Source organism: Puntigrus tetrazona, chromosome 3 (assembly GCF_018831695.1).
Source record: "Puntigrus tetrazona isolate hp1 chromosome 3, ASM1883169v1, whole genome shotgun sequence".
Classification (NCBI taxonomy): Eukaryota; Metazoa; Chordata; class Actinopteri; order Cypriniformes; family Cyprinidae; genus Puntigrus; species Puntigrus tetrazona.
The window spans coordinates 2,307,640-2,315,555 of record NC_056701.1 but is presented as its reverse complement, the minus strand read 5'-3'; the positions used below and the strand labels follow the sequence as shown (position 1 = coordinate 2,315,555).

General features: G+C 42.4%; 1 long non-coding RNA gene and 1 pseudogene across 2 annotated transcripts in view; one reads left to right on the top strand and one right to left on the bottom strand.

Moving 5' to 3' along the window:
* LOC122341603 overlaps positions 1–7,916 on the top strand; it is an 18,134-nt gene that overhangs the window by 4,767 nt on the left and 5,451 nt on the right. Inside the window, exon 2 of one of the 2 annotated variants that reach the window (XR_006250473.1) lies at positions 4,232–4,261. The exons of the other annotated variant lie outside the window; for it this stretch is intronic. This is a non-coding gene — a long non-coding RNA (uncharacterized LOC122341603). Of the gene's footprint in view, positions 1–4,231; positions 4,262–7,916 lie in introns of those variants that run through there. 2 annotated transcript variants of the gene reach the window in all.
* Positions 4,467–7,916, bottom strand: part of LOC122341567 — a 12,019-nt pseudogene continuing 8,569 nt past the window's right edge.

The following is a 7,916-nucleotide window of genomic DNA, read 5'->3' as shown; positions in this document are numbered from 1 at the left end:
TGATATTACTGTATTAAATAATTTAAAAATATATTTTACTCTCACATAATCTCAATTTGTATTTCCTTAAATCAAATTGTATTTTTATTAAATATTGTCCATCACATTTAGGCAGATTAGTTAGTCAAAACTTATTTTATCACACACACACACACAAAAGGTTTTTTTATATATATATATATATATATATCTTACATCTTTTAACTCTTTCTCTAAAGGGAATAGTTTAGGACTAAAAAATACATAGATTTTAGATTAAATGATAGATCCAGAAACACTTCACTATTTGTTTTAAAAATATTGTAGCTTCAGAAATAAGTAAAATAAAACATGTTAAAATGTTTTATTTTATTTTAACTAACCGCGTGAAGCGCCCGCAGTTCCTCACCTCCGGCCTGCAGGCGGCGCCAGCGCCACTCTCTTGCACCAGGAGCGGGCCACCAGATGAAACGAAGTATATGGCGGAGCGACGCTTTGTCACAACAAACCTGTACGAAAAACATCAGGACCAAAACCCCCGGAATCCTGCCGATTCCACGCTCAATCCACGGCCGGTGTACGATCACGAACACGCTCGCTCCCGCGGCGTCGTGACAACCCGCGCGCTTTCTGATAAATCGGCAGTGGTATTTTTGTTTCATACGCGACGCTTCACGATCCGCAACGGGGCAGGCTAACGTATTATTCTTTCATTTTGTCCTGCATTACGCGTGTACTTTTGTTTCAAAAATACATGCGGAAAGTTTTGTTTTTTATTCACGGTAAACCGCAAGCCGTGGCTTCGGTGCAGAAATAAGAACACCGCGGGTGCAGATGTAGAAGGCTGTATTTACTTCATGCCGAACGGTAAAACGATGGAGAAAAAGCAGCGCCGTCTGACAAGTATCCTGCCAAACATCATCATCATCATCATCACCATCACCACCACCACCAGTCCTCCAGCAGCAGCAGCAGCGGAGTCCGGCGGCAACAGCCCGGCTCCCAGGGCGCCCAAAGCCAACCAACGCAGGCCGCCAACGGCAGCAGCTTCATGGGCTCTTTAAAGAAGAAGATGGAGGAGGAGGAGAAAGAGGAAGAGAGCGAGAGGAGGCGAGGGCAGCGAGGAAGACGAAAGAGGCTCTGCTGCGGCTCAGGACAAAGAAGCCGCTTCGCGCGAGCAGCACTATAAGAACAACAGCGGACGCACTTTTACATTAGCTACACACACACACACACACACACACACACACACACACACACACTCCACACGGGGAGAGGTGTCTGTCAGTAGGTCAGGTCACTGTCCTTCCCAAAGCCGTGTAACTTGTATCCAGTCTAGCCTCTTTGACTCTCGAGGTAGGCAGAAGCGGAGAGGCGCGAGACCCAGCCCTCCGAGACCGGGATGGTGGCAAAGAAACAGAAAACTCGGCTCCGAGGTGAGACGCGGGCTGTGCCACAACCGATAGAGACTTAATGGCAATGCGTGAGTTTGTCGTCATCGGGCTGGTTAGAGAGATCCAAACCATGAAAGTTCGTAATTCGAACGGTATACGTTTTCCTCCTTTGCAGATTTTAAATTTTTAACGGCTCCGGATTTAACACGCCCGTTGCTATGCGACAGACCAACGGTCCAGCGGTGTATTTTATGGAAGGCCGTTCCATTAAAAATGGTAGAAGGTAATTAATTAATCCCACAAACCTGAACAAAAATACTTTTACCTCAAGGATTGAGATTAAGGAATTATTTTTCTGTTGTAGGAAAAAAAGTTTTTAACCGAGGCATTTAGGTCACCGTTGACTTCTATAGTGTTTTGTTTCCTGCTAAGGAAGTCACTTCCAGTCTAGTTACAAACTTTTCCAAAATATCTTCTTTAAGAACTACTCGAGGAAATGCTTGATGACCACGATTTTCATTTTTGGTTGAACTTTCCCACAATTCTGACTTAATTTTACGTTTTATTTAGTGGTAAATATATATAAAGATAAAGGGAGTAAATGTTGTATTTAAAAAACTTTTTCTTGTACCCCAGAGCAAGAATGATTTAATGCCAAATAAAATCAATTATTTTATTTTATTTTTTGAAGCATTTTTCTTATGGTCCATATTCTCTTTGCCAGACGTTTTAAAGTGCTGCATATGTTTTATAATACTGTACAAATATATATTTTTTTTTATTTAACCTGAGTTTGTATGATTTTAAAATGTTTGTGAAGCATTGGAGGCGTTTTTTCAAGATGGTTTTAAAACATTTATATCTAAACACTTCTTCCAGGAATTGGCTAAGCAAGTTAGATTAGTACCATAATTGGGTACCTTTCAACATTTTACATTGAGTGTTTAAGTCTTTTCTGCTCACCAAGAAACTGAATGAAAAATTCATAAAATTAGAATTTAGAAAAAATTAATTGATCTGTTTTCAAGTTGTTGTTAAATCATATACGTTTCAGCATCTCCTCTGGCCTGAGGTCAAGATTATCATCAGCGTTAAGCAGTTGTGCTGTGAGTGTTTTTGTGGAAATGGCGATATGTTGTATTTTCAAGATTCTTTGAAAGTCATATATGTGTGTGTGTGTGTGTGTGCGCAGGTGGTGTGTGTATGCGCAAGGAGGACGCCTGGACCTAAATACATGGCAGAAGTGAAAAGTATAAAGCGCATCAGTGTAGGCCCGGCGATAAGACCAGGCCGCTGGTCAAATGGGCGAACCGCTTCCTGTGGAGGCGAGGCGTCACTGCCATTCACTGTCTGTCCTTCTCCCTCAGCCAGAGTTGACCCGTGTTTGCCGGATTCGATTGGATTCGGTTCTTTTTGAGTCGTTATGATTTAGACCGATCTCGTTCACCTCGTTGATATTTTGTACTGGGCGCGTGTTTGCTGTAGAGATGTGCCGATGAAGATTGAGGATGATGAATTAAACTCACAGTACCACAGTTTCTGTCCCACGACTGTGATGTTTCTGAAAGCTTAGCCTCGTGCAGGATGCTGATCGTTTTTACATACCGCTTATTAAAAATGGTACGCAGACTTTTCTAATGGCTTCAACTAGTTTAGAGTTCAGTTGCTGAAGCTCTTAGTAGTTCTTCATTCTTCATCGACTCCAGATTAAAGCAGGAGATGCACACATTGAAATAAGCAATTATCTATACTGTTTTTTTACACTTTGGGGAAATGCCAATTTTGATAGCATTTGTTGTTAAAACCTCAGAAGTGTTCAGACAACAATTTCTGGCTTTGTTAGATTTATTCAAGACAATTCAAGCTAAATACATTTTAACAAGCCCTCCAAAGACATCCAAATAGATATTTGAAGCCTGATATAAAAGGAAAAAAATTTAATCTAAAATCTGCATTTTTATGGATGCATGCCTATGATAATTTCATTTTCTCCTGTATTTGAAATGTTATGGTTACATATAACTTAAAACAACTGATAATTTCAATGTAGGTTAATACAGGCAAAACTAGTACACTTCCATTATGTATTTTCAAGCACTAATTTTGTATTTGATAAGCGCTAAAGAATAATTTTTAGTACATTAAAAGAACTTAACTGCTATTTTGGAGACACCATGAATATGAGCTAAAGTGCTCTACCTTTTGTATTTAAAAAAAGTATTAAACTTAGGTGTGCTATTGTATGAAAGATGGAACTAAATACATTTTAAAAATGTTAAAAAAGTCGTTTACTTTATTAATGGTGTCTCAAAATAGCAGTTAAGCACACATTAGATGATCTTAACTAAATTAGTGCAAAACAAAAAGAGCACTTTATATTATGGAACTGTACTTGTTTTTGGGAGGTTGGGCTAAATTCTGTAAAACAGTGTTTTATGAAATAGTCACTTAAATCGTATTTTAAGAGTGAATTTAAGACCAAAAAAATATATATATAACCTTGAACCTTCGTTTTAGGTTAAATCAATACTTGCATATAATACAAAAAAAAAACTGCTCTGAGACTAAAAATCAGACCAAAAATCATCACAGAACACAGTTTTCACTAAGGCTTCTGCATTTTTATTTTGCTGCGTGTCCTGAAAGCGCCAAGTAAACAAATCCTGAAAGTTCAAGTATATTACAATGGCACTTGCGTCCATCGCCATGTCATTTGGTTTGAACAATTTTAAGGGGCGTTTCGTTGGTGAACAGCACCGGAGACACGACCCACACCAGAGAGGGAGGAACACCTTCACTCATCCACGCGTTAAAAAACATCCTCATGTACTAGAAGCTGCGCTATAATCGACATGCAGACACACACACACACACACACACACACACACGTTTCCCTCCCGTCCACAGTGATCAGGTCCGTCTGTGTAAACATTGATACATATGTACAACCCACGGATCATCATTCAAACTAATAACATTAATCATCAGCATCAATATTCAAATTGCGTATAAAAATGGCCCGTCTCATTGGGACGACCAGCGCTTCATGCATAAAAATGGCGTGGAGTCAGTCCCGGATAAAGCTCTGTGGCGTCATAAGGTCTTCCTCTTCAAGTCTCGCCCTGCGTTTGATTGACATCTGCACAGAGAAAGAGAGAGTGAGTACGGCCCTGCGGCTGACGTCCGGCTGAAGATGATGAAGGTAGCAGCTAGCATGCGCATGCAGGCGGCGGGAGCGTCACCCGCTCAGCGTTTACCTGAAAAGCCAGCTGTAAGTGTGGCGGCAGAAGCGGCCTGAGCCCCTGACATGAGACCCTTTAACACATCTGAGGAGAGCGGGACAGAGAGACACGCACCACGCGCCAGAGGCGCCACACGCGGATTCAATGAGAGGAAGCAGATTCACGACGAGCCACGTGATGAAGAGCAGGTGGCGAACAACACAGCTGCCACGTCGTGTGGGTTTTAAAGGGTCGTGAACTGGCAGAGCAGAATTATCTTGATCTTTCGACATTTAAGAGGTCACTGCTGTAAAAATATCCCGTGAGTTTAGTCTAAAAAGCAGCTTCTATTGAAGCGGTCGTGACAGCTTGGAGAATGTTTTACTCTGTGATGTAATAGTGCAGATAAGCCCCGCCTCCACAGAAGATAATCAGCCCGCCCACACGATTCTACACACCACAATTCTACACTGCACGACCAATTCGCCCACCAATTCTACACCCACCACCAATTTACACCGCTAGTCAAACCCGCCCACCGATTCTATGCGCGTCAAACCACGCCCACGATTATTTTTAAAAAAATTGTTTTCTGAGGTCCACATAATACTAAGGCAGTTCTGGCCCTTTAAATTCAACAACGAACAAAATGGAAATACTATGAACAAAATGTAAGTCAACATGATTTCTTCTAATTTAAAAAAGACAAGCGAATTAAACTTTTTAATTCTAATTATTTATCTGCTTGATTAATTCGGATTAGCATTTACTTAAGACCATCAATACAATTCCAACTATAAATAAATATAATATAATTAAAAATTTACATTAAAAAATCTAAAAATGTTTCTATCTTTTATAAAGTCTCATTTCTACATTTAATGTCATATTAGCAGTCGTTATATTTTTATATACCTGAAATTTTAACAACAATAAAATTTCAATACATGATCATGAAACAATAATAAGTGAATATATCCGTTTGATGCTATTTTTGACATGTCTATATATTAAATTTCTGAGTACATTTGTTGCCTTAGAGATTTTATTGGATGTCACTAATAGACTCACCCATGAAACATATCTATTAGAAACATCACAGTGATGAAGATGAGAGTCGTTTGAAAGGTTAACAAAACAGACCTTTCTAAGACTTAAAAAGGTACTAAACTAGCCCTGCTGACTCACTCTGGGAAGGTTAAACCCTGAGCTGCTGGGATTGGTCGAGCCACGCTGGTCGCCGTGGAAACCACAGAGGAAGGAAGATTCAGCAGGTTTGGAAACTGGAGCGGGAGAGGCGGGGAACCAGGCCTCCCAGCATCCCGAAGCCCAGCGGCAGAGACGGACCGGCCGAGCCCAGCAGAGCACTGGAGGAGGACACCTGAAACACATCACCATCATCATCGTCATCATCATCTTCATCGTCATCATCATCATCATCGTCATCATCGTCATCATCGTCATCATCGTCACCACCACCATCATCATCACACTGTCAGAGTACACTTATATTTTGAGGAATATTTGAGTTCAAGATAAGCTCCGTTTGGAATTTGCAGCATAAATTATTATGGATGGATGAATGGATTATTACTAACTTAAAAGGAATAACAGAATAATTCTACTCCTTTAAGTTAAAAACAAGTGTAAAAGTAATAAAACTAAATACTTTTTAATGTTAAAAGAAAAAAAATTAAAAATGAATAAAAAAATCACAAGAAAACACTTAAATATTCTCCAATTTCTTATTTCATTTCTTATATTATATTTAATATTTCTACTAAACATCCTAAATAAGTATTTCTTTTTATTTAAATTTTGTAATTAAACATTCCCAAATCTCATGCTTTTAAAATTTTTATAAATATTTTAAAATTTATTTTTAATTAAAAGTAATTAATTTGTTTAAAAAATGTAATTAAACCAAAGATTGCACATTAAATAAGTCCATAGGTGAATAAATATTCTTGTTTTTGCCGATGTTGTTATTTTTTCTGTTAAGCAATTTAAATGTTTATTTAAAAAGTAATAAAACAACATTTTTAAATTATATCAATGTAATAATCTAAATCTTAAAAAGCCGATAACAGGCCTGAATCACATGAGCAGACAGACCTGTGAGTGGAGACGCTGTGGCTGTAGACACAGACGTGATCGTTTTCACTCCTGATTAGCTCCACCCACTTGTCTGTGTGCGCTGACTGTGATTGCGCCACGCGGCGTCGCTGGAGGCCGGTTGCTTGGCGACAGGCGCGGTCGTCGTGGCGAGTCCAGAGATGCTGTTGCCCTGAGATGAACTCTTCTGCACCACGGGGTGCTGTAACGCCCGCCAGCGAACCCAGCGTGAAGCCGGGCTCTTGGAGGCGTGCTGGTGCATGCTGGGTAACGTGGGCGTCCTGGAAAGCGACGGCGCGAGGCGGTGGCGTGAGCTTGATGATGGGCGAGCTGGGGTGTGGGAGACTTGGTGAGAGTGGCCTGCATGGGCGTGATGAAGCCTGGTTTGGGCGACTCGTGGTTTTTGGCTTGCGGCGTCGCGTGGAAACACTGCGGCGATTTTACGTTTAAATGCGACGGCGAGGAAGTGGCGGAAAGCGTGCGCGCGCAGAGCTGTTGTTGCTGGTTTTGATGAGGCCTGTAGGCATGGCGACCACCGTTTTCCCGCCACACGATCTTCTGAGGCGTGAAGAGGCGGCGCCGTCGGGAGAGGCGGGGGCTTCGCCCGAGACACGCCCATCTTAGCAGGCGGAGCCACGGACGGTCGCTGAGCTGGAATAACGGAATGTCTCTGAACCTGGGACAGGGCGCTCACGTTTTTAACGGCCGGGCCGGCGTGGAGGAGAGGGCGCCGGGGCGGAGCTGTGGCGGAGGCGGGGGTGCTCGCGCTCTTTTTCACCAGGTGTGGGGGCGTGAGCAGCGACTGGGCGCTTTGGGCAGCTCGGCGCCGCGGCGGCTGTTGGACTGGGCCAGGTCTTTGGCGGCGCTGCTCAACATGGCCAGGCGTGAGAGATGGAGTCGGCGGCGGGCCGGGCAGGGTCCTCGTCCAGAGAGTCCGACAGGCAGATGGGCTCCGGCGGGGACAGCGCTCGCTGGACAGAAGCAGGAGGAGCCGGGTCCACGGGCGCTGGGCGGAGTCCTGAGACACGGGCAACCGCTGGAGCACGCCGCCGTCCTGAGGCTTGGGCTTGGCTTTGGTCGGTAGCACCCTTTTCTTCACTCTGAAAACAAAGCTTGCATTTAGTTAGGAACACAACACATTTTATGCATTTTTAAGAGAAATTAGGGCGATAAATCGTTGCAGAATCAGTTCATGCATCCGTTTTGG